The sequence below is a fragment of the Acomys russatus genome, chromosome 8 (genome assembly GCF_903995435.1).
Source record: "Acomys russatus chromosome 8, mAcoRus1.1, whole genome shotgun sequence".
NCBI classification, from domain to species: domain Eukaryota; kingdom Metazoa; phylum Chordata; class Mammalia; order Rodentia; family Muridae; genus Acomys; species Acomys russatus.
The window spans coordinates 33,146,941-33,172,959 of record NC_067144.1 but is presented as its reverse complement, the minus strand read 5'-3'; the positions used below and the strand labels follow the sequence as shown (position 1 = coordinate 33,172,959).

At 41.3% G+C, this 26,019-nt stretch overlaps 1 protein-coding gene and 1 long non-coding RNA gene across 2 annotated transcripts in view; one reads left to right on the top strand and one right to left on the bottom strand.

Annotated features, from left to right (window-relative positions):
• Positions 1–804: 804 nt before the first annotated feature.
• Positions 805–16,924, bottom strand: LOC127192737 (uncharacterized). The gene is made up of 3 exons (XR_007831070.1): positions 16,742–16,924; positions 2,324–2,418; positions 805–996 (listed from the first exon to the last, which is right to left on the bottom strand). It is a non-coding gene; the product is annotated as an uncharacterized LOC127192737 (long non-coding RNA).
• Bbx (BBX high mobility group box domain containing) overlaps positions 16,518–26,019 on the top strand; it is a 239,573-nt gene continuing 230,071 nt past the window's right edge. Inside the window, exons 1-2 of the mRNA XM_051150036.1 lie at positions 16,518–16,677; positions 19,957–20,028. The gene's annotated coding sequence lies outside the window, so the exon portion shown is untranslated. The remainder of the gene's footprint in view (positions 16,678–19,956; positions 20,029–26,019) is intronic.

The following is a 26,019-nucleotide window of genomic DNA, read 5'->3' as shown; positions in this document are numbered from 1 at the left end:
AGGTCCTCAGCTAAAGGAGCCTCCCCACTTTGTTAGGAAGCCTCCACCAACTTCTCAACTGAGTCAAAGACATTTCCTCTCTGTTTCCTCTCCAGATACTCTGTGCTGCCACTTCCTACTAATGTATAGCAATGACCAAGTGTTTGGACAATTTAGCTAACAAATCTGTGTCTGATTAGTAACTTATTCTCAGGTAGTTAATTGTATTGGTAGAGTGAAGGGATGAGTGAAAGTGAAAAGAAATGAGAATAGTAATAAAAGAAACAAGTATCCAAGCAATCTATAATGACGAAACAGTAGCCTAAAAAAAGGATGGATAGTTTTCTTATACAAAGGTACCAGCCCAAGTTCATGTAAAATAGGCACTATGAGTTTAGTCTGTTTTTAAATTTTAATTTAGATATTTTAGCAAGAGGTCCATATAGTCTAGACCAGAGATCAGCATTTACTTTTTCCTGGAAGAAGACAAATAATAAATACTCTAGGCTTTGGAACCACCCAATCCCATGACAAATATAAAACAATTTTCTTGAGAAAGAAGCCATACATATATGGGCAGATAACATAAAATATCAGTATCCTAGTAAGCCGCTTGGTCTATGAACACTGAATTTCAAATTTCATAGAATGCACACATACTACATGGTATAGTCCTTCTTTTCATTCTTTAAGCATTAAAAGATGTAAAAAAATCATACTGAGATACTCAGTGGGAGAAAGGAAGAGGAAATGCAGAGCGGACCAAGACCTTATGCAGGCAGTAGTTTGCAGGCCCTGGTTTATAGGATTAAGAAAAGGTCTGAGTTTGGGGTATGATGTAAGTTTGATTTTAGTTAATTTATGTAGGATTTACTTTTTCTTTTTATGTGTCTGTGTTTCTGTGTGTGTATGCACATGCTTCTCTAGGTTTTGGGTACTCACGAAGACCAGAAGAGGGAGTTGCATGCTCTGGTGTAAGCTGCTGGACATGGGTGCTGGTAACCAAATCCTGGTCCTCTGGAAGAGCAACAAGTTCTCTTAACTGATTGTTGAAGGTACTGTGGAACTGAACCTGGGCCTCACACATGCTTGGCAAATACCCTATCACTGAATTATATCTGTAGGTAGTCTCTTTAGTTATTAGTGGACTTTGGTTCTATTTCCATTTTCCCTTCATAGAAATGAAGCTTATAACATATGACTGATAGAATTAACTCTGACATAAATAATGATGGGTAAAGTCTCTGAGACATCAAGGATAAGACTAGATAGCATGTAAGTCTCTATAGGTTCACAGACAGTGGGGTAGTTCAAGTATGTGGTAACTAACATATGACAGTAATGTCTTAAAGTTCTATGTACCTGGCAAGACTCTTGGTGAATAGACTGTGGCAAGCATATATTCTCCTAGTCATTTATAACACGAATAGTAAAGAATCACCAATAATATGTGGACAATCAGCACAATCTATTTTTCTTCCCATCCAAAAATGGACAAATCCCCTTAATTGCAGTTTTCAGTAAAACAGATGCTGAGAGATTATTGTCTTATACTTTATACCTGTGCTAGTTTCTAGAAGAAACATTCTTTTAGCTTTCCAAAGAATCATGGAATTCTAGCTATGGAAGGACACTGCATGCCACCCCCAATTCATAACTGAGAAAGCTGTAGGACAGAACTGTCAAATAATGACAGTTAGCAAGGGGATGGGATAAAGGTAGGAGGGGACCAGCTAGGGGTAGACTCTGCCTCTGAATACCACTGCAGTGCTCCTCCTACTTAACTGAGATGTAAAACCGATTTTGTACTATGTTTTAATAAAAATTGCCTGAGTAAATGTATCCATGGATTTATAGTTTAATTGAATATGCTTCCGTGAGCTACAAAGCATTTGCCTCTATGATGTATAAAATGTTGAGTTTGATTTTATATAAACTCTGTTACAAAACACGTAGACAGAAAGCCTAAGTTTCTCTAACTTATTATATACAATATACAAAATATATATGAAATTATCTATCACCCAAAGTCCTGTGGCCACAGAGGTTAAAGAATGACCAACCTGTGACTCTAAAGAACAGAGTGAGGCCAGAAAAAGAAAAAATAGTCACTGTCACCTCAGGAGTGCACGCGCGCGCGCACACACACACACACACACACACACACACACACACACACACACACTTCCCATGGCTCTGCTTTTACACATCCCAAGAAGTCCTATCCTGTTCTCATACAAAACTGGAATGCTCACACTCCCATACATTGTCTCCATAATACACATTCCATTTTTCATTCCATGGAACTAACTTATTGACTGTGTTAATTGTCTATTGTACTTACCCTCTCATCTGCAACGAAAGCTCCATGGCTGCTGTCTTCCTTTGTTTTCTTCTATGATTTAAGAAGGTAGAACAATCTTTGAATGTAATAGTTACCTGGGGAATATTTGTTGAATCAGTAAAGTTGAGACAACAAGGAATAGGCCATTTGGAACATATGTTATTATTTTTTTTAAAGTACTTGGAGAAAATATATGCAAAGACTGTAACAATAGACTTGTAGAATGCCAAGGACCATGGGTGCTACCACATGGTAAGGATCATACTAAAGGTTTTGCATCCATTGCCCTGTATTTCTCACAACCACTATTATTATATTCAATTTATGGTTGGTGAAAGTGAAGACAGATGGTTTGTCAAGATCTACACAGCTAATAAGGGGTGGACCCAGAACTTAAAACTCTACACCTCTTGACTCCAAAGCCTGTGAGTACAGTCATTGCTCTGGGACAAAGAACTTAGAACAAGCTCCTTGAACAAGAGAGCATATAAAGCCATCTCAGCCTCCAGGTCCCGCTTTTTGCTAACTGCTAACTATGTGCCTTCCGTGACATACCTGTCGATTCGTACTGAAAAGATTCTTCTGTTGTGATCTTCACATTTAACACACAACATGACTCTATAGCCAGAAGGAGCTCCTAAAATGGTTTTTAATCAAAAGAAAGTTAGCTGGCAGGCACAAGACTTCATGTCTGTACTCCTAGAATGGGAGAGGTTGAGACAGCAGGATTGTTGTGAGTTCAAAGCTAGCCTGATCTACAGAGTAAGATCTTGTCTCAAACCCAAACACAACCAACAAACAAAAGGAAGTCAGCACCATTTCACTCCACAACTTATCAATCCACAAAGCAGAGCTTTTAAAATATCAGTCTTTGTCATCTTGCCTGGGCACTGGAAAATGGCTTAGCAAGCTGAATACTTGTAGAGTTGACACAGTATGGCAGCAGGGAGCAGAGCTGCTTCTGTAGCATGCCTGTCTCTGGGTCTGCAATTTCCTAAGGGTCAGGCCATAGAGAGCAATTTCCCCCTGAACATAATTATGAGCACTTTCCCCTTTCTCTCACACACTTCAAATTATGCTGACATTTTCTCATGTATGTTTCTCCTTTACTTGCTGACTGAAACATGCAACATGGTTTACCACCTTCATGGTTCAAGAAGCAGAATCAGATAACCGGTCCCCAATCAAAATGGATATGGGGACTCCAAAGAGCAGCAAGTGCTCTTACCAGCTGAGCCATCTCTCCAGCCCCCATGTCTACTAAGTTTTATTACATATGAGGCATCATGGGTGCTCTATTGTATGTTGGGCCTTATGGAAGATGTGCTATAGGAACATGTCCTTAAGTCTTCCTATAAAGAATGTTGAGTTCCATTTTGATGGGCAGTATGTAACATCCACGGTGGATCATTTAGATCCTGTGGAGGCTGGGTATTGGGGTTTGTCATGCCTTAAGTCTTAGGGTGTGCCCCTTAGCCTTGGACTCATATTTTTTTCTTCCTTTTTTTTCCCCTCAAGACAGGAAGTAGCTGTGAAGATAGAAAGAGAGAGGAATATTCAGGACAGAGATGCTGTGGGAACATAAGCTACTGACTTATGGCACTTAGGAACTAGGAAAGGGAAAGTCCAGCTCAAAGAGGTTGGTCATGGAGATGTTTACATTAAGTAAGGGGGTGTCGGTGGATTCTAATCACACAACTTTTCACTTCCTTTCCATCCTCAGCCCCCCTCTTCACTGAACAGGAATAACAAACAGTTTAGATGTGAGCACAGTAATTGCTGAGAGTCAGTTGTTTCTGAAGACTCAGAAGAGAAAATACATCACCAGTGATAAAGTCATTTGGAAACTTGCAATTCTCATTGCAAATGTCAGGACGTGTCACATGGATGCCTCATACAAGTTACCATTTAAATAAGGATCCCAACCACAGAATCACTTAGAGAACACATCTTACTTGTAGAACAATTACTTCTGTAGTCAAGCCATTCTCTCTCTCCATCTCTCTCTCTCTCTCTCTCTCTCTCTCTCTCTCTCTCTCTCTCTCTCTCTCTGTCATTTTGTTTTGTTTTGTTTCATTTCTTTGAGATAGGCTTTCCTTGTGCAGCCTTGGCTGTCCTGGACTCACTTTGTAGACCAGGCTGGCCTTGAACTCACAAAGATCCGCCTGCCTCTGCCTCCCGAGTGCTTGGATTACAGACATGCTCCACCATGCATCAGCCACCATGCCCATCTGTCAAGCCATTCTTAAGCTTAAGTTTTCATAAAAAAAAAAAAAAAAAAAAAAAAAAAAAAACATTGGGGTTGGATATTTTCTTATTACTTACAGATCTCTCTACATGCCCAAGGCAGCCATTTGAATTTTTCCAAAGTCAAAGTTTTTAAAAAGTTATTTTTAAATATCACTGGTAAGGCTGGGTGGTGGTGGCACACTCCTTTAATCCCCACTGTTGATTCTGATAATCCACACATCAAAATCAAAACCAACCAACCAACCAACCAACCAACCAAAAACTATTATAAGACTTAGAATACAAAGGATGAAACATTGGTGTTAAACTGAGTCTCACTGTCTCTGTCTGTCTCTATCTGTTTCTGTTTCTCTCTCTCTCTCTCTCTCTCTCTCTCTCTCTCTCTCTCTCTCTCTCTCTCTCTCTCTCTCTCTCTCTCTCTCTCTCTCTCTCTCTCTCTGTGTGTGTGTGTATGCGTGCCCAGCCCTTGCCCATACAGGTACACAGGTCGACATGGAGATTTGCTTCACTGTGGCTCTCCATATTATGTTTTGATATTGAGTCTCTCACTGAAGCAGGAGCTCACCACTTAGGCCAGATGGGTTGGCCACCAAGCACCCCACGATCACTCTATCTCTGTCTCTCAGCAATGGCATTACAGATGCTACCACGTTCTGCTTTTATGGAGTTACTCAGTTCCCCACTGAGCAATCTCCTCAGCCTCCCTCCAAAATTGAGGGGTTTGGTTTTTGTTTGTTTGTTTGTTTTTGTTTTTGATTTACTGCCAATACATATGGAGAAAGCTGAACAATTCAAGTCAGAGGTACATAAACACTGGAATTTTTCGGTGTTACTTAAATAATTAGTAAGACCACTATCTTTTGTAAAGAAAATATTTTGTTCATCCATCCATTATAATTAGTGTGTCACCATATTAAATTTCAGCAATGTTTAAATAATGCTTTCCCAAATCTCTCAAGCACTTTAATTACCTTACTCGGGAGATAAAATTGCTATTCATCATCCTGAGCACCATAGGCTGGACACTAAACATCACTGTGTGACAAGCCACATATAAGACCTGCTATTTATTGTCCAGAACTATTTTTATATTCATGCTCATGTTTAATTCTCACAGTAAGCCTTAAAGTAGGTACCACTTTTATTCCCATTTTACAGACTAGGGAATTGAGGCCCAAAAAGTACTAAGCATAAGAATTTGTTCAAGGTCATATCAGTGGGAAATAGAACAGCCAGTGTTCATTGAAGATCTTTCTGATTCCCAAAGTAACAGCTCTTACTCTTGAATCAATTATGCTTTTATGGGAAGCTTTGGTGCAGACAGACCCCATGAAGTTACACAGATAAAGAAAATACCTAACACAAACTGCATAGCTTACCCCACAGTGCCAGTTGAATAACAAATCTATTCCATGAGAAATGACATAAAATCAAAATGTAATTATGCTTCTCCCAAATATAAATAAAACCTCAAATCTACATCAATATTCAGTGTCTGTTAATCCTGGCTGACATGCTTCAACTATGGAAACTGTCATTCTTGTTGCCAGCATCTAAACTTTTTTCATTCTGTGTAGCAACCACCTGAAACCTCCATAGGGGAGTGTTTCCTGACATTCTTATAACAATGAATACTTACATTTTTATAATTAAAAGATTTATATTTCTATCTATCTATCTATCTATCTATCTATCTATCTATCTATCTATTCATAGTAAACCTTAATACATTTAGTCTCCTACTGAAGTGTCTGAGGCACATAAAATATGTCTCAATCATTCAGTACTACACCCAAGTACAAACCCAAGAAATTGAAAGAAATCATAGTGAATACACTGATCATAAAAAGAATATGTCCCAAAGGTCCGTTTTGTTTTTCTTAGGATACAAAGACAACGTAAGAACTAAATATCCCATAATCCAGTCTTCCCTTTGCTGATTGAAGCAATGCTCTCCTCTCTTCCAACCTTATGCACTGCAGGCTCCGAGTTGGCTCTTCTGGTCTATTTTCCAAGGTACCTCGCTTTGCCACCACCCCTAGTTCTGAGGAACAATTTGTGTTATATTGTACTTTGCAGCTATCTTTTTATTTTTAATTTTTTATTTTTCAAGACAGGGTTTCTCTGTGTCTCCCTGGCTGTCCTGAAACTCACTCTGTAGACCGGCTTACTCCATACATAATTAAGGCAATGGTTGAGGTTGACCTATGTTGTTGCTTGTAAACTTTAATTTCTGAATAAAGTCTCACTCTTCATCCTTTCCAGACATAACTCTGTACATGTGTACATGCGTTTGTGTATGGTTGATGTGTGTGTCTGAGACTGGACCTGGCATAGGCCTTTGGAACCTCCAAGGCCACCCCCAGTGACACTTCTCCTTCAACAAACCACACCTCCTAATCCTTCCCAAACAGTTCTACTAACTGGGTACCAAGTACTCCAATATGTCAACCTCTGGGGGCCATTCTCAGTCAAACTACCAAGGCCATATTCCTGTTACCTTTTTCTCTTCCTTTCCTCTTGACTTCCTCTTGACATTTTCACTTCTTTTTTTCTTTTTCTATAGCACTAGCTGTAGCCAGCCTGTTAGGTGAGCCGATCTAAAGATTGTAAGGAAAACGATATCCAATCCAAAGTTCAGCATAAAATTTTGGTTTTGAGAAAAGAAGATGGCATTTTAAGGAAAAATAGGGAGCAATGGGAAAAGGGAGACCATATCTTTCCAAATAGCTAGGTACTAAGACCCGGGATCAATTATTCCACTGTGAAATTTTTAGTCTAATTTCAAGAATACTACTTAGTGTCTCCTTTTTGCACTTTGTTCTTTTTTTTTTTCAAGAAACCCCCTTTCAAAGGCCAGCCTCAAGATATTTGCTTTTGTGTTAGTAATTCTTGTGTGGTGAGGGTAAGCCTAGCTGTGAGTCCATACAAACCTTGCCATTTCATAGTGCCTCCCTCAGTGTGTCATTTTTTAGTCAGTTTCTGAATGGTATGTGACTCCTACTGTTCCCATCCTACTCCTGCTCACGTGTGCTTCCTGTGTTAAAACTCTGCCTCCAGATGACACTCCAGGCCTATCTCCCAACCCTGAGGACCCTCCTCCACTGGGGCTGGGAGGAAGCCGGGCTTTCTCTCCGCTGTCTTTGCAGACGCTTTGCTTTCATCACGGTTCTAACAGACCTTCCCTTTCCTTCATCTAATTGTGAATACTTTTCAGTGGAATATGATGGGAAGTAAGAAATAAAAAAGGAAAACCGAGGATTCCAAGACTTTATGACAGGCAGATCTGGGTCCTGGGGTCTTCCTCAAACTAAGGCACCAGCCAAGGAGAATATAGGCAATAAACTTCGAACCCCTACCAAGACCTAGCCGACGATCATGATATTCTCCACCGTTGAGTGGAGAGTGAGATCTGACTCTCACACGAACTCTGGTGCCCCTTTTCTGACCACGTCCCCTGGATGGGGAGGCCTGGTGGCACTCAGAGGAAGGATAGCAAGTTACCAAGAAGAGACTCGATATTCTGAGAGCTTATATAGGGGGAGGAGGTCTCCCTCAATCACAGACATAGGGGAGGGGAGAAGGGGGGAAGTGGGAGGGAGGGAGGAATGGGAGGAAACAGGGGAAGGGCTAACAATCGAGATGTAATATGAATAAATTAATTAAAAAAGTCAAAAAATAAAAGAAAATAACAATAATAATTTTTTTAAAAGCTTGAAAAAAAAAAAAAAAGAAAAGAAAAGAAAAACCGAGCGCACCTACAAATCCATCTTTTCTAGTTCTATCACATAGTACCTGCAAGTCTTTTGAAATACACACTATTAAAAGCCAACTGTGGAGCTGGAAATTGTTGCCAGAAGCAGTCAGAGAACGTAACCAACGGGCAGGCATATAGAGAAATAACATATTTCTGGATAGCTGCAGGTACAACATCAGGTCATAAACATTGCAAGTAATTGTAGCTGAATTTCTCCAGGTTAGGGAGAAAAGGCAGATTCTGCAAATTACAGGGTAGTAAATGAATCACAGAGTAGAGGCAAGGGTTTAGAAGATGCTATGTGGTACAATACCCATTCCACTCTGCCCTCCCCAGCTAGCTCCCTTTTAAGGGCAGTTTTTTTTTTTTTTTTGCTTAACCACACACATACATATACTCAATACCCAGCACCCCCTGCCCCATGCCCATATCTTGGGACCCTTGCCCCTCATTTGGTAACTGTCAGGCTATGTGCTTTTGTTTTTATGCTTTCTTATCCTGAAGTCCTTGTACTCTGTGGGAGATTTCCAATTGTGGTACAATTAATTTCCCCCTTTCCCCCTGAAGCTTATGTGTCTGGCTTTATGGCCCTTGAAACTAAATGAAATCTGACTAGACAGGCAAGTGAAGGAAAGAGAGAAAGGACAAAGCAATTGGCAGAGTAGGTAACGGAGGCTAACCCAGAGTTTACTTTTGTAATGGCATTAGAAGAAACAAACTCTAGCCAGGCTGGTGGTGCACACCTGTGATCACAGCACTCTGGGAGGCAGAGGCAGGTAGACCTTTGTGAGTTCGAAGCCAGCCTGGTCTACAAGGGGAGTCTAAAACAGGCAAGGCTACATAGAGAGACCTTGTCTCAGAAAACCAACCAGCCAACCAACCAACCAACCAACCAATAGCAACAACAACGACAAAATGAGTCTACAGGGGATATCTTGCTTGCCCCTGTTCAATATCTATTTGCCTTCTTTTAGTACTGTTATTATTTTTACTTCAGGAACCAAAAAAAAAAAAAAAAATTCTTTGAATTAATTTTGTCTAGTTTCCCCATGGTCATTATTCATTTTAAAAGTACATTTGACACACATATGATAATAATATAGAATTTATGTGGTCTATAAAATGAACAAGAATTAGATCCATTTAAATATTTCTTTTTAAATGGAAACTCCTGTTTCTTCTACCACTGACTCCACTTACATCCCACACTGGCTAACTATTCATGCTTACTGAGAGAATCAAGCAAAATGTCCTCTTCTACCTGCTCCATAGCCTAAGCAGAAAATATTGGGGAAAGCAAATGAATTCAGTCCTTTTTTAAGTGACACAAAGAATGGGATGGGGGAAACTTGGGGGTACATTAATGATAATTTGTAAAATAATAAAATAATTTCTAATAAAAGTAGTAGATTATCATTAGGTAATATATTAATTAATATTAGGTAAAATTCTAATGAAATGATCTCAATATCTGGAAAAGGTGGTACAACTGGCTTTCTGAGATTTGATTCTTCAGTTTTTCCTTTATTTTTAAGCTCTATCCCACATCTCGCTGGAAGTTTATGTTTCTGTTTTATTTAGCCAAGAGATATTAAACCCTCATTAAGAACGAATTCTTCTCTGATAAAATTACTAAGTGCAAATTTAAAATTTTATAAAGCTTTCTGACAAAGCTGTATCAGGTATTTTTATGAGTAGTCTGTAAAAACATGGGTATAATGGTAGCAAAATTATAAAACAGTAATTATTTCTAGGGAAAACTAGAGGAAGAACACACAAAGAAAGAGGTTGCAACTTACCCTTCACTGTTTAGTTTTTTAAAAAGAAATTTGAGGCACTATAAACATGCTAAGTTCTAGTGACACTCTTAGGCATGTTATATCTTGCACTATAAATTCCTCTGAGTTCAAATAACACAAATGTGGGTGGTTCTAGGACAAGCTCAATAAATGTGGAATGCTGATTAATGGGCCAAGGTGAATTTGTTGGGAGGCATGCGCTTTGGGTTCTACCTTCAATGATGCTTTAAAAAAATTACTGAGAAAAATGTAAGAAGGCATGAAATTTGTGAATATATAACAGATGTTGAGATCAATAGCACATGTGTTGAATGAACTAATTGATCTACAAAATAGTGCTGCGAAAGGAATTCTGGGGATAAGTGTTAGAGAAAAAAGAAAGGAAAAAGAAAGCTGTCATTTCCTGGGCATATACTGCACTCTGAATACTGCTCTAAGTATATTGCACATATTATTTACTCTTTACAGTAACCTTCTGAAATGTTAACATCAAACTCTGTCGAACAAAAGTTACAATATCTTTCCAAGATCACAACGCTAGCATGTGTTGGAACGGAGATACGGATAAGAGCCTACAATGGTATACCCTTAAGGCCACAGTTCTGAACTACCATATAATATATAGGCTATAAACGCTTGCACCTCAGTTCCCCCAAGCAAATTACACAAGATTGGCCCGTCCTTAAAAAAAAAAGAAAGAAAGAAAAAAGAAAAAACTTTTTTTTCCTTTTTGAGATGAAGCACAAAATAGGCCAACAGGGCTTCAAAAAAAATCTTAGTTTGCATTAACAGAATTATTTTATCAGGGATCTGTGGTCACTCTGTACCCTACACTAGTCAGCCTCCGCCTGTGCGTCACACTTGAAGGAGTACCTCCACAAGGACAATAGGCAGGGTCTGTGTGAAAAGACCAAGAGTCACGAATGGTGCTCTGTACAGAACGCCTTGAGATAGGGCAACTAGCTGGGAAAAGACAACAGAGCTAGGTGCGGTTCCCAGAGTGGTCTTTGCGTGTTTGCTGTACCGTGTGGAGCCGGGACTGGATGATCAGTGTCTCAAGGGGAGCAGAGAAAAAAAGAACAGTAGCTAAACTTAAAAGGAGAAAAATTATGCTAAACGCCAGGAAGAACTGTATAATGTTCAAAACCGCCAGATGAAATGGGCTGTCTCGGGAACAGGGCCACCGGGCGGGAGCTGGGTGTGGGAGAACTGGCGTTCCCTGCTGAGACTGCAGGTGAGGCTTCCGACAGCACAGTGCTAGGAAGACTCCCCGGCTGGTGTTCAATGATAACAGATTCACTAGTGGGAATCTATTTTCCACGCAGAGACCAATTTGTATGATACGATCCTCAAGTGACTTTCTGGTACATTCCACTTCCTTCTACTCACACACAGACAAATAAATAAAAAGAAGAAAAAAAAAAAAAAAGAGGAAGAAAGGAGGTGGAAAGAGAAACTTCGAAGTACTAAGAACCTAACCCAGCTTTGCTACTAGCTGAATAATATCAAGGCAGCCATTTGATTGCTCCTCGCTTGCTTAAATTTTTCATTGTTAAAAAGACAATCCTGCTGGACATGGTGGCACAAGCTGTAATCTCAGCATTTGAGAGTTGAAGGCACGAGAATCTTTAGTTCAAGGTCATCCTCCATTACAGATCAATTTCCAGGCCAGCATGGCCTACAGTGAGTCCCCTATTCAAAAAAGAAACAGAACAAATTCCCCTACCCGCAACCCCCCAAAGAAACAACCAACCAAACAACAACAACAAAAAAACAATAAAACAACCAAAAATCTACAACAACAACAACAACAACAAAAATAAAAAAGCAAGCCTGGGCCTGGCAGTTGTGGCACAGGATTTTAATCCCAGCCCTTAGGAGGCAAAGGCTGACAAATCTGTGAGTTTGAGGCCAGCCTGGTCCGTAGCATGAGTTCCAGGACAGCCAGGGCCACACAGAGAAACCCTGTCTTGAAAAACAAGCAAACAAAAAGCAATCTTGAAACAGGGATAATACCAACAGATGTGCCAATGTGGATGGAGCAGAGCTCAGGAGGCCTCAGCCTTACACAAGTGCAGGCAACTGAGGAAAGCTGAGAGTCAATTTACCAACTGGTTATCCAAAACCAAATGGTCAGCACCAAAAACATACATACCACTGACATTACATAGACTGAGCAGGTTGTACTTGTGTATTTAGGAACACATACACACACACACACACACACACACACACACACACACAGAAACACACACCGACAATCAATGAAAAAAAGTTATTGAATTTGAAGAACAATGGAGGAAAGGGAAGGTAAAAATGATCTAATTATATTATATAACTGTAATAATTATATTACAAATAATACATGTTAAGTAATATACAAATTATAATATAAAATTACAACATATAAATAAGATATTATCTAAAAGATATAGCATAAAACCATGACAGGGAAACGGCTTTCTTGCTACTTGTCTTATATGTCTTGTATGGATTTTAGTGAGCATGCCAGGTTATCTAAAATGTAATATACCTTAGACAATTAAAAATATGAAAATATAAACTCCGGAGACTATGAGATTAGTTCTGCTTATGATTTATATAGGGCCCTCATCTTCCCTGTCGTCTCTTTTCTGAATACTGTGTTTTAACTTTTTATTTTGGTTTCTAGCATGGATGGCCTTTCCAAGTTTGGTTTCCTTGTCTCGTTTACTTGTTGTTTAGATCTTCGCTTCCTGCTACGTTTCCGGCACCAGTGGTTGTTACCATTCTGGCCACTCATGGAAAGCCAGATGTTGAGGAAAACGTCATCGCTTTCTTCAAGGTATTTGCCACTGGTTTAAGACTTCTGTCAATACATCAATATGCAATCCTAAGAAAAATATCTGGCTGTGTTTAAGAATGATACAGCTAGAATCCCAGAAAGGATCAGAAGCGATTAGGGGTTCCACAGTGCTTGGCTGAGCATCACCCTACTTGAGTGTGCCATTTATTCTTTCTTCTTACTGTTAATTCTGCAGCCTTTTTAGCCCTGTGAATTTCTGCTTTGGTCCAACGAAAGATTTCTAATTCTTAGTCCCTTAATATTAGCTGTAAGGGAAGAGGTATGATTCTCACCCCCATACATACATACGTACATATATACGTACACACATATGTACACAAATATATATAATGTACAGAAAAGAAGTGAATCTCCGAAAGGCCAAGGATGAGTCACAAATTGCTGTCTAAGTCACTATAACTTTCTCAAGTTGGTCTGCGTCAAAGAATGATCAATAAAATTGCTTTTTTAGGTGCTATGATGCCCAACTGCTTGCTTTATTCTGGGCTGAGAATGACATTGCTCTTTCATTGTATTTATTTATTTTTATTTTTTGAGACAAGTTCTCACTATAAATCAGGCTGGCTTTGAGCTTTTTCTACACTCTTGCCTCCCACTGTTGGGATTACACAGACACAGACACAGACACACACACACACACACACACACACACACACACACACACACACACCTGCCCAGTCATCAATGTGTGTAGACACACTGGAGTCCATAGAGAATGGTGTGGAAGGCAACCACAAACGGGTACATTAGCCGTAAAAAGATTTGTAAACTCCATTGGTAAGACAATTAAGCTTCACAAAACTTTGTGCCATGCCTCTGCCGTTGACTTGTATGTGTAAAAAAAAAAAAAAAAAAAAAAAAACACTGATTGACTACTTATAGATAGCCCTCTTAAGTTTTTATATCATGCATCAGTCTGAGCCAGCTAGCACCTTTCACTGGCAGAGACTGCTAAATTAGAATGCAAAACCCTGGAGTATACTAAGAAAAGTCCATATTCAAGGGGACTATGAAATAAAGTAAAACTCTAATTTTACTTTTCACTTATCACATGACTTCTCATTTTTTGTGACCATGTGCTTAATAAACAATAAATGACTTACCCATACTGACATACTTTAATGTACAGGTAAATATACAAGTGTTGACCCCCTACAATATCACTCCTTTTACTGATAGCGTTGTGTAATATGAGAGTTTGATTATTGGAACTTTATATAATTCATTTATGCTAAATGCATTCAACAGAAATAGCCTTTATGGCCATAAAAATAAAGTATGTTTTCCTGTGGTGGAAGTTGGAAGAAAAAGTGGGGAACGGACTAGCTTTTCATATTTTCCATTTTATATAATATGCTAAAAGTAAGTCATAAGACTTCACCCAGCCATTAAGTATACCAACTTTTGCTGATTTTTAACTCTTCAGAAAGTAGTGCATAGAAGTCCTTCAAATTTTTTTTTTCCTCTATTTGCCTCTTGATTCTGAAGTTAGTTATTTAAAAAACAAGGCCTTCAAGTTGCTCAAAACCTATTAAAAATTCTGGCCTTAATTTCCTTCATCACTGACATTCTGTACCTACCTAGATTGCCCCTCCTGCCTTTCTCTAATGGGCAAAATAGAGATAGCAGTTAGCCCGGACTTCCGAGCAGTGCAGTGCGAATAATGAACATGCTGCTCTCTGTCCACTGAGTGCAAAGGGATCTTATATGACCTTTCAGTCTTACCACACCCAATACTGTGCTTGTAGAGGATTTTTACCCCCCGAGTCAGGGTCTCTCTGTGTGGCCTTGGCTGTCCTGAACTCGCTTTGTAGACCAGGCTGGCCTCGAACTCACAGAGATCTGTCTGCCTCTGCCTCCTGAGTGCCACCACTGCTCAGCTTTTAGAGGATTTTTTTAAAAAATTATTTTCTTTTAAAAATAGACATAACACCACATCTCTACACATTACTTTGTCTTCTAAACTTCATAAACTTGTTATTTTTTAAAAATTGGTTTCTTTTTTTCCCACTCTTACACAAACACAGGTTCATTGAATATACTCTGAGAAAATTATCTCAGGGTGGCATAAGGAAATAAAATAGATGGGACAGATGTGGTGGCACCACACCTTTAATTCCAGCACTCTTGAGGTAGAGGCAGTGGGATTTCTGTGAGTTCAAAGAGAATTCATCTGTAGTTCCAAGCCAGGCAAGGCTATGCAGTTAAACTCTGTCTCAAATAATTAAAATAAAAAATAACAAAAAGGACATCTTATTCAGTTTTCTTTTAAAATTTAAGCTATCAGCTAGACCATAAAAGTCATACTATTGAATCTTCAAAACTGTTTGTATGTAAGAGTCTTGAAAAAAAAATTGGATCTTGGTCAGAAGGAACTCCAAGAAAACATCTGGGTCCTAGAATAGTGCCAGTGAGTGGTGGATGCTGAATAACCATTTAATGAAGGCAATCTTGGGAACACTTATTTTAATCTTCAAATAAAAACTAAAATCAAATCTAAGGATGAAAGAGACTAAAAAAACTCATTTGTACAAGATTGCTTAACTAGTTAACAACTTATGTGTGAATTTTATTCTTTTTAATTCTTAGGATTGACTTTTTCTCAGTAACCTTTTGGCTTGTTTATATCAAACTGTTAAACATGATCTGCCAAAGATGTAGCATAGGAAAAATATCATTAAATCTAGATCTCACATTCACCATCTCTAGAAGTCACTGGACATGGAGTAGTCACATAGAGTGGGAAATACATAAAATAAAGGGCCACATTGTGTGTGTGTGTGTGTGTGTGTGTATGTGCATGTATTGGCTATATTGAACCACGGGGCCTATTTCTAAGGGACACTGTCAATAGTCATTTTTCCACGAAATGTTTACCTTTCAGCACATCTTGTGTGCCCATACAGGTGATTGCCCTCTGACTTTTAAGTGCACATTTAGCTATTTTAGCAAAAGGTTTATCTTTGTTTCTGCGTTTTATATTGATTTTTAAAAAATTTGCCTGCACACGAGGCATCAACAAGCTCAATAAATTCTAGTCTTGATAAACTTATCTTGCACTATTTTGGCCTATGTGATGGCTAGCCCCTTGACAAAAGAAATCCAAACCGATAAAAAGCGTTTCTCTGCCACTTGTTAGCAGGCCGGGCTGTAAAATCATAACACAATGCTCGCCTCTTTCATGGGGCACCACAAGGCAGCGATCAAACCCACCCCCCCTCTCACTTCCATATCCAGTGGAGTTGTAGTTTATTACCATAACCCTCCCAAGTCAAAAGGACAACAGTTTCAAGCCTGGCAAGTTGGTACAGAGAGGCCCTCCCCCCAGATCCCTGCTCTGCCAGGCCTCTCTACCTGTCCTCGCCCACTGTCTGCAGGTCCCGAACACTGGAAAATAGAAAATGTGATGATCTTTGTGTGTCTCTGCGAAATGTGTGTATGTGTGCGTGTGTTTGGGTGTAACGCGCCTCCTGTTTGGCTGCGCCGCCCGTCCGTCACGGCGCGGGCCAATGGCAGGCTGCCTTATATAAAATGAGTGTTTTCAGTCTCTCCGGGTTGCATGTACTGTATGTGGAGCAGTGTACAGTGGAGCGGAGGCAGCGCGGCTCCGCGAGCTCCTCTCTCCACTTTCCCATAGAGAGCCCCTGACTGGCCGCTGAGGGCGAGCCACACACACGCCCTCGCGCCGCGGCGAGTCCGCGAGGTAGGCGCCCGCCATCCGCAAGCCTCCGCGGGCGCTCTCCCGCACTTTCTGTTTTCCTACTCACTTGCGAGCCGCCGGGGCTGCAGCCCGAGGACTCCGCGGCAGGAGCGGCGGCGGCAGCCGGTAGGGTGGACTTGAGGAAGGCGAGGGGAGCCCGCGCGTCCGGAGCCAGAGCCGCCACCGGCCGGCGCCTCGCGGGCCACTTTCCCCTCAGCTAAAACTTTGGGTGGCGAGAGGTCGGGCCGAGGGGTCGCGGCGGCCGCGCCGGCGGGGCCCCGGGCCGGGGGGCGCGCGGCGCTGCCCCGGCGAGCGCGAGCCGGGGGCCGGGCTGGGGAGGAGTAGGCCAGCCGGTGCCAGGCTGCGTTTGCAGGCAGCACCTCTCGGCGCCCGGGCAGCGCCGCCTGAGGGGGGCACGGAGCCGGGGCGCGGGCTTGAGGCGCCTGAGGAAAACAACAACGGAGCGGTCCTCACGCCGGCGGGCGGCTCGTGGCCGCCCCGGGAGCCCCAAACTTCAGGGAGGCGAAAGTACGTGGAGGAGCCCCGGGCAGGGCTCGGCTGCCTGGGGAGGTGGGGCCTGAGGAGCCCGGGGCAGGGGAGGAAGGTAGGGGATGGCTGCCCTCGGTGGGTCTGGGCTACGGGTTCGTGTGTGCGACGGTGACCGGAGGGCTGGGGTGGGGGGGACGGTGGGGGGTGGTGGCGGACGGCAGCCCAGTGGCTCTGTTCATCTGGAGAGTTAGGATTTGGGTGTTCCGGCCCCGAGAACGGTGTCCCCCTCACCCCCCAGCCCCAGCCAAATGCGCGGCGAGTGGAGAAAGTGCTGTTCTAGTGCCAGAGTAGCCTGGAGGAAGAACAGGGGAGAGGGGAAGAGGGCGAAGAAGGAGAGTGGGAGGGGAGGGGAGGGGAGGGGGAGAGGGAGGGGAAGAGGAGAGAGAGAGAGAGAGAGAGAGAGAGAGAGAGAGAGAGAGAGAGAGAGAGAGAGAGAGAGAGAGAGAGAGAACGAACGGAGAGGAGGGGAGAGGAGGGAGGCTGTGTCAGGATTTTGCTTGAATGTGGGATTATGTTGTGTCAATAAGTTTAAGGTGGAGGGAACGAGGCTGGGGGTGGTGGCGGGGAGGAGGAGGAGGAAGGCCCTGGCTGTTTAAAGACTCATTCTGAAGGTAAGTTATGGCATTGCGCGGTCGCGATGACAGAAAACTTGCAGATCCTTTATCCGGGGATGGGGTCGATGCCTCTAGAAAGAGCTCCCCAACCCTCTGAAGCCACGCTCGCGTTACACTGTTATTTGCTGCGATCCCGGTCGCGAGTAAATTACAGAAATCAGACTGGAGGCTTCTTTTCCTCCTCCACCTCGTCTCGCTCACTCACCCTCAGAAATGTATTATTATTATTTTTTAAAATTTATTTTGGAGATATCGCATGAAACTTAACGTAACTGAGACCGAACCCGAGTCCTGTAATTTACAAGGACCCTGAATCCAGGAATCTGGAACACGTTTATGTGTGAAATACCCGCGATCATTTCTGCTAAATGAGGAAGGTAAAACGAAACGATGCAAAAAGCTAAGACACAACATGTACGACAGGAGGGGGGGGGGGGGGAGAGGGAGAGACACAGAGACAAGCTATTTTTTGCTTTCCTTTCTGTAGAAAGGAAAATAAAGCGAGCATTCCCCTTCCTTTCCAGTGTGTAGGGTCTAGTCAATATTTTAACTGTCGGAGGCCAAATTAGCCCAGGTGGATCTTGTTGAAAAGTTTCGCGAGGTGGGGTGGAGGTGTGTTGCGGGGGGGTGCTAGCGGGGGAGGTGGGTGGAGGTGGTGGGGGATGGGGACCGAGCTAGCTCTGCCTCGGCTAATGGTCATTGGCCTGGGGCTTTGAAACCATTGCCTGTCCTGCTAATGACACGTCCAGTTCTCGTTTACCGGCCGTGGACGCCGGGCTGCTGTTCCTGGGGCTGGCTGGCGGGGATTGGGGTACTTTCCCTGCACGGGGAGGGGCGCTCTCGGCCATCCCTTGGGGCTGCCCACTCGCGACGTGGGTTCCCCACGCGCGTCCTCCCCTGCGCGCCGCCGCCACCTCTGCTCGCTCGACTTTTGTAGCCAGCCTACGGCCAGGGGGCGCGGGGGTCCCCGGAGCGGACATCTCCGCACAGCCACCCGGCGCCCGGCCCCACGCGCGCCACGCCGCACGGTCCAAGCCTGGAATGGCAGCGCGGGGCCGGGCGGCGGCGGTGCCTCCCTGGGGGGCGGCAGAGGCAGCGGCGGCGGGATCTTCGCCGGGGCCCTCGGGAGGAGGAGGAGGAGGAGGAGGAGGAACGGGAGAAGGAGGAGGGGAAGGAGGAGGAAGAGGAGGCGAGGGAGGCGTATTTATTGCCCAGACTGCCGCCAGTTCGAGCGGGCACGGGCACAGGGACACCCCACTCGTTGCTCCTGCGTTGTGGAAAGGTGTTTAGCAGACTTTTACGCCCTGAGTGTGAGATTTGCACTTCATTTTTTTCCTTTCCCCCTCTTCCCCAAAGCAAGATGGACTCTATTGCCTTTCTCTTTCTCCCTCTACCTCTGTCTTGTCAGCCTTAAAGATCGACATTTTGTACTAAGATGCAAAGTTGACGGTGACCAGCAACAAAGCCTGGGTGGGATCCCTCCCTCTCCTTCTCCCTCGGCGTTTCCTAGCCTCTCCCCCACACCGACCTCGCCGACCTGGTGGCCTGAGCTTGCTGTCGTGGGCTCCGGAGAATGTGTTTTCCCAGGTCGACTCCTATCTCCAGTCTCGGGATTGTGACCCAGCCAGGCTGTTGGGAGCTGGCTGTGGCCGCTCAGGTCTGCAAGGGCTGAGGGCTTTGGTACCTGGACTCGCTGCTGCCGGGGCTCCTAAGGCTGGCTCCTGGGCACAGCGAGGCACTGAGGAGTGCCTATCGATCTTTACGATTTGGTTACTGGTGAATTTGCCCAGGGGATGGTGATCACTTGGTGCAAGTTGATGAATGCTAGTGATGTGGGCTTTGCTGTTCCGAACGGATCAACTTTCTGCTTTGTACAGACAGGGAGAAGAAGCGAGGTTCTGGGGAGACCCTGGGATGTCAGATGGGCTGCCCCCAACCCGCTTTGAATAAGGGAAGATGCTTTTCCTTTCTGCCCTTGAAGCTCTTCCGCGGAGGAGGGTGGGGACAGGCAAGGGGTTGGTGTGGATCGGACTCCTGGGTTTTGTGCCCTTCCTTCATTGAACTGTACTCCTGTAAAGCCTTCCCATCCTGATGATGTGACTTTATGTGCTCCTTATAGGTCACTATCATATGACAAAGGCTTTGCTGCAGTTCATCTTCCTTCCTGTGTACCTCCCATTTACCTTCCTGGGTAAGTATTCCCACTCTTGAGAGAGGGAAGTGGGTGGCCTTGGTAGTGGCAGAAGGGTCATTATTAGATGTTTATTGGAGTTGTAATACTCCCCCCACCAAGCTTCTCTCACTGAGTTTCTCACAGCAAAGCTCAGGCTTTTTAGTCGCTGCAGTTCAGCTGCAGGTTATTAACAGTTCAAGAGCGTTTAAATGTTTGTTTCTTGTTTATCTGCAAGTGTCACTTGAAAACTAATTATCAGATAGGCATTTTAGTTGGTAATGAAGTTTTTACACAGAGTTGAAGGCCTAGTGAATTTGTCAGACAACAATGTAGAAAGCTTATTAATGTATGAATAAACTTATTAAAAATCCAAGGAAGCACCATAAAGAGGACTTGTCTAATTATGTGATATGTTCACTTCCTCCCAGATTCTCGTCTTCTTTGGTACTTGGAACAGTTACTTTCGGGTTGGGGAAGGTTGCATTTAGGTAGTATAGTAAATTTTTAATTTAATGTACAAGCCTGATTCAACATTGATCGTAACTTTCATAAAGATATGCAATCAGAGAAATTAGGAGTATTTTACTAGTCTTGTACATAAAACAAACAATCTAATCTGAGATTTGTTGTTAACTCCTATATTCAGATATATGACTCCCAAATCTCCAAAGTGGAAAATTCTACAAAATATGTCTGGGGTAGTAAGTGTATGAAAAGTTTGTGAGAGATAACAAGTGTAGTGAAAACAGGATTGCAGAGCATTTAAGATCATCACAGTGTTTGGAAACTATAGAAAAGTAATTAGCAAGTCTGCCCCTCCATTTAAAGGTACTTTGAGTCTAAGATGGTCTAAGAAAGTTAGCTGTACTGAATTTCATAAATCAACCGAGGTTCTTTATGATCGTACCATAGTGAATTTAGGAATTGTGCTTTGTGAATGAAAATGAGTTGTGTTCAGTTTTTCATATTCAAGAAACTTAGGATCCTTGCCTTTCTTGTTTCCTGATTGGCTGGGTAGGATATACATATATATATATATATATATATATATATATATATATATATATGTATATGTATATATATATGTGTATATATATATATATTAATAAATTATATTAGTGTTAAAAGGGATTACACTTGAAGATCAGGCCATTGTGGTAGTTTATAGCCAGTAACAAATATACTTGGACATTACTGGGTGCTTTATCTAACCTAAATATTGTGGGTTTGTTTTCTTTCCTTTGAGTAATATATTACACTTGCCCTCACAGTTAGATATATCCTTCAATCCAGAGACCTCATAATGTCACATATATAATGGGCCAACTGGAGTGGCCATGATGTGATTTAGTATGTACCACAATGCATGCATTTCAGTATGATGATTATTTTTAAAAAGTTTTTCCTTCTTAACATTTGGCAATAGATTCAGAAGACGTTACTGTTTTCTATAGAACATCCCACTTACACACAAAGCTACATTGTGTTCACTGTGGCGAACATTTAATGTTATTTTTCCATCTGGAAATGTATTTGACCAATTCAGTAACTTAATATGAGAATCAATACTAGAATAAAAGCAATCTGATCAGCTCTTGTACTTCTTTGAGATTGCAAATGACTTTTTCATTAAAACAGTGTTTTCAAGAATTGTCTTTGAAGTCAGTTCCGTTACTGTGATAGTGTAAAACTTGCAATGGGATCTTTAAAAGTCACCTTGCCGTGAATTACCAGTTGTTCACATCCACAGGGTATTTACTAAATATGAGTCTTTGCTTATCACAGTAAGAATTTAAAGAGATTTCTGCTTCTGCATTATCAAGAGTTCCCCAAATTCTCTCATTTTGTATATCTTTATTAAAATCTAAAATGGAAGTCCTAATTTGTATTTCACATAAAAATGCCAGCTATTAAAAGGGTGGCTTATCTGTTGCTTCATGGTGCTACATCTTTGGAGTACTGGGGTGGATTGAGGATATCTTTCATTATAGACTTAGGTATCTTAAAAGATTACAATTTTGAGAATTAATAAATCCATTTTATCTTTGCATCAGGTTAAAAAAAAGTGTGAGATTTATGAGTTAATGAGATAAGCTTTGTTTTTAATATAGAAGGGACAATGAGCCTGAAAATTATGTGTTATTTGGGAGCTAAATTAATAAAGCCACATTTTCAGTGAAATTATAAACAATCTCTAATTATTATTCATTAGCTAGCATCCTTGAAGTGTAGATTTTCCTTAGTTCATAGAGAGCACAGGTAACAGCAAGGTCCACATCTTTAAGTGAGTCTTGCTATGAATATCAGTTTTATGTTAGACATCTTTATATGAAGTAATGAAGAATTCCAGGCATGCCCTTGCAGAGAAACCAAGTAACTTTTGGGAAAGTGTCACGTCTAATGTGCCTGGGTGATGTGTCACCCAGTTTCTTCTTAGTGTCTCACGCAAGTGCTGACCATGTTTCCAGTTGTGGTGATCATATTAAGTTATATGCTTAATTTTGATGTACTGCATCAGCAGCAATGCAGAATATCAGTTAAGTGTTAAACAGATACTAAGCTCAAGAAAAAGACACTTTTTTTTTTTTTTTGAACTTGCACTTTGACATCCACCTCATTTTTTAAATAACTCACCACCAAGGGCAACTTTTAAAATAGCTTGAGTGATATGGTATCGCTTGCTTGCTTTGCATCAGATGTTTCTATATTTTTGAGTCATGCATAAGCTGAGTTTGAGTGCAGTTTCACCTGGTATGCATAGTTGATCATTTTAACATTTTAAAGGCTATCATTCTTTGGAATACCAGTACAGTCATGGTGTATCATCTTAAAGCTGTCCAGGTTTACCTAGAAAATCCTCATAAATTAATGGGGGATCCTTGCCATTTTTTTCCTTCTAAAGAAAAAATATGGTAAGTATTGAAACAAGTGCCAGTCAAACAAGAGCATGCTTAGAAAGGCAAGCCAGCAAGGAATTTTATCTAAAAATATAAATTGAAGATGAGAAAATGAGGGAACGCAAGACTTAACATATTAAATTCCATGGAGTATCCACCAGAGTACTTATCCACCAGACTTATGACTTATCTAACACCGGAGTACATATTTAAATTACACCAATCAACTCAAGGGTCTAGGTGGTGAAATAACTCCCCATGGTGAGGAGGGTGGATAAAACAACAAAGCGAAAGTCATTAAGAATTAGAAAACTCAAAATGCTGCAAAATGTTAGCTGAATAATTCTATGAGTAGTTAAGCACAGAACTCAGGAAGACTCAGGGGTTATAATAGAAACCCTTGGAATGGAATAACTAAGATCTTATAATGAAAGAAGGTTATATATATATATATATATATATATATATATATATATATATATATATATATATATATATTAAAATGAATATTGAAATAACTTACTTAAAAGGAGAAATGAAGATTAAAAATAGTTAAAACAGTTATATTTTGAAAAGGTATTTGACTGAGTTGTATGCAATACGGTTTTGCTTCCTAAACAGCATCCACGTACTAAGCAGCTCTCCCGATACTGTGTATGGTACCTGCTGATATTTTCTGTCTCTATGGAATCTTTATGAATTGCATTTGTTTCAGGCTATTTGATTAAACAAAAGCACTGCATATTACCTAAACTGGTTTTATGACTTACTGTTTGAAAATATGAGTGTGTGCTAAAAATGTTGGCACCATTACTAGATATTCTGATTTGATGAGGCCCACAAAGTTAGACTTTAGCTGGTACAGAGGTGGTTTTGAAGTAGATGGGAAGGACTTTGAGGCGCTCTGGCATAACGGACTGATGGCTAAAGACTAAACAGGAGTCACCCTCTGCACTGTTGAGCTCTGTTCTAGCTTCCCAGCTTTAGGCTGTGTTTCAGTGTGCTCAATGCAATATTTACAGAGCTCTCATCACTGTAAATACCCCTGTATTAGTGTGTACAGGACAAGAAATGAGGCTTTGTACACAAAGAGCCTTAGGCTCTACTCTGCTCTTTTTGTTGCAGACAACTTTAGGGACTTAGAGCTTGTTACCTCACAGCTTTAAAACTTCTGTTATTGTATGTGCAGAATGTAATTACTGTGCAACAGTGTGAGAACTGTACAAGACAATAACATTTGTAATGGTTCTTAGCTGTAATCAGAACTCAATATATAGTGTTTGTGTTTTACTGGGCAAGCAATTAGAGAACAACAACAACAACAACAACAACAGCAACAACAACAGCAGCAGCCATGAAAGCCAAAAAGCTAAGGCGTGCCTTAGTGGTTTTTAGATCCAGGGAAAGGCCGTCCAGCATAATAAGGCAGAGCCTGTTGCTTAGAATACAGTTCTGTGGTAGAGTGGTATATGTGCAAAGCTCTGGCTTTGGTTCAATCCCTCCTCACTGCCCCCTCCCCCCCCTTAACCAAAAGCATAGCATAGGACAAGAGGACAAGAAAATGACTTTTCATACTTCACGGTGGTTAATGAGAGCATTGACCATTTTTTTTCTCCTGATAACTTTTAACATGCTAGGATGCCTTATAATTTAGTGGTTCTCAATCTGTGGGTCACAACCAACACCTTTGGAGGGGTCAAGTATCAAATATTCAATTCATAAAAGTAGCAAAATTATAGTTATGAAGTAGCATTGAGATCATTGTGTGAGTAGGGTCACCACAACATGAGGAACTGTATTAAAGGGTTGCAGCATAGGAAGATTGAGAACACTGCCTGAGAGTATGTGTTCTTAAACATCCATAAGACACATGACTGATGGTCCCATGTGGGTGTTATGAGTCCTCTCAGTGATAGACACAGGTAGTTTTTTGCAGGGCCGCATAGCAAGTACTTGGTCCCTGAACTGTATACAAGCCACGCTGTGGGTTGTATGGAGGTTCTCTGTGTGGATAAAAAACACTCCTTTCTGTGAGTTTGAGGCCAGCCTGATGTATAGAGCAAGTTCCAGTACAGACAGGGCTGTTACCCATAGAAACTCTGACTTGGAAAAAACAAAACAACAAAAGAACAAAAACAAACAAACAAAAAAAACCCCAAACCTCCACTCTTTTCCTTATCAAAGTACAAGTAGGCATGATATAATAAAACTCTTAAATCTACTCATGGACACATATATAACATTCTTTATAAACTGTAATACTTTATTCCAACTAATTACTCAGGGCATTCCTCATAAGCCATTGACATTAGCTTTGTGTCAGGATAAATTTCAGTGCTTAAGTTACATTGCAGAACGTAAAAAGGAAGGGCAAGCTAAGAATGGGGTAAATGGGACGTTAATGAACTAAATCCCTGAAAATTTTAGTGTAAAACCCAAAAGCCAGGGGAAACAAAACATGAGCTCAAATGCAAAGAAAGTATGGGAGTCAGAATCCTCACCAGCCAGTTGAAGTTTATACGTTGCTCTGCACATAGACATTGACTTTCAGGTAGTCTCAATAGCCATTTAATTTATTGAATGAATTAAGTATTTCCTAAATTTTAGGATTAGCATTCCTGGCATAAACTCTTTCCCACTTTATGAATTCTAATTTGTCACATTTTTTTTAAAATGCCAATAAACTAATAAATTCTGTATATTTTGAAAGTCTCTTTGTACTTTCACATGTCTTGCATATAGATTTATATTATTGGAAAAAGTAAAGATTTTGGTTTTTTTCTTTTTCCTCAAAACTTTGGTATCAATATTCATTTGGCACCAAAACCTAACCCTAACTGTCATGGGGTTGTTCAAATAATTTTCAAGTCCACTTACATAGCAATATATGTTTATTGTTGCTCTATTGTAAGCTAGCTAAGAATTTAATATAGATGCTCTTTGCAGCATTTTACTGAATTAAAGCCCACAAAAACCCTACTAAAGTCTGACTCTTGATTTGTGTATAGAGGTATGGGCTTTAAATAAAGGAGATGATCCTATAGAGTTAACTTCTGTCGTCCATGAAGTGAATTATTGCCTATTCCTGTTTAGCCACAAGGAATATCTTTTT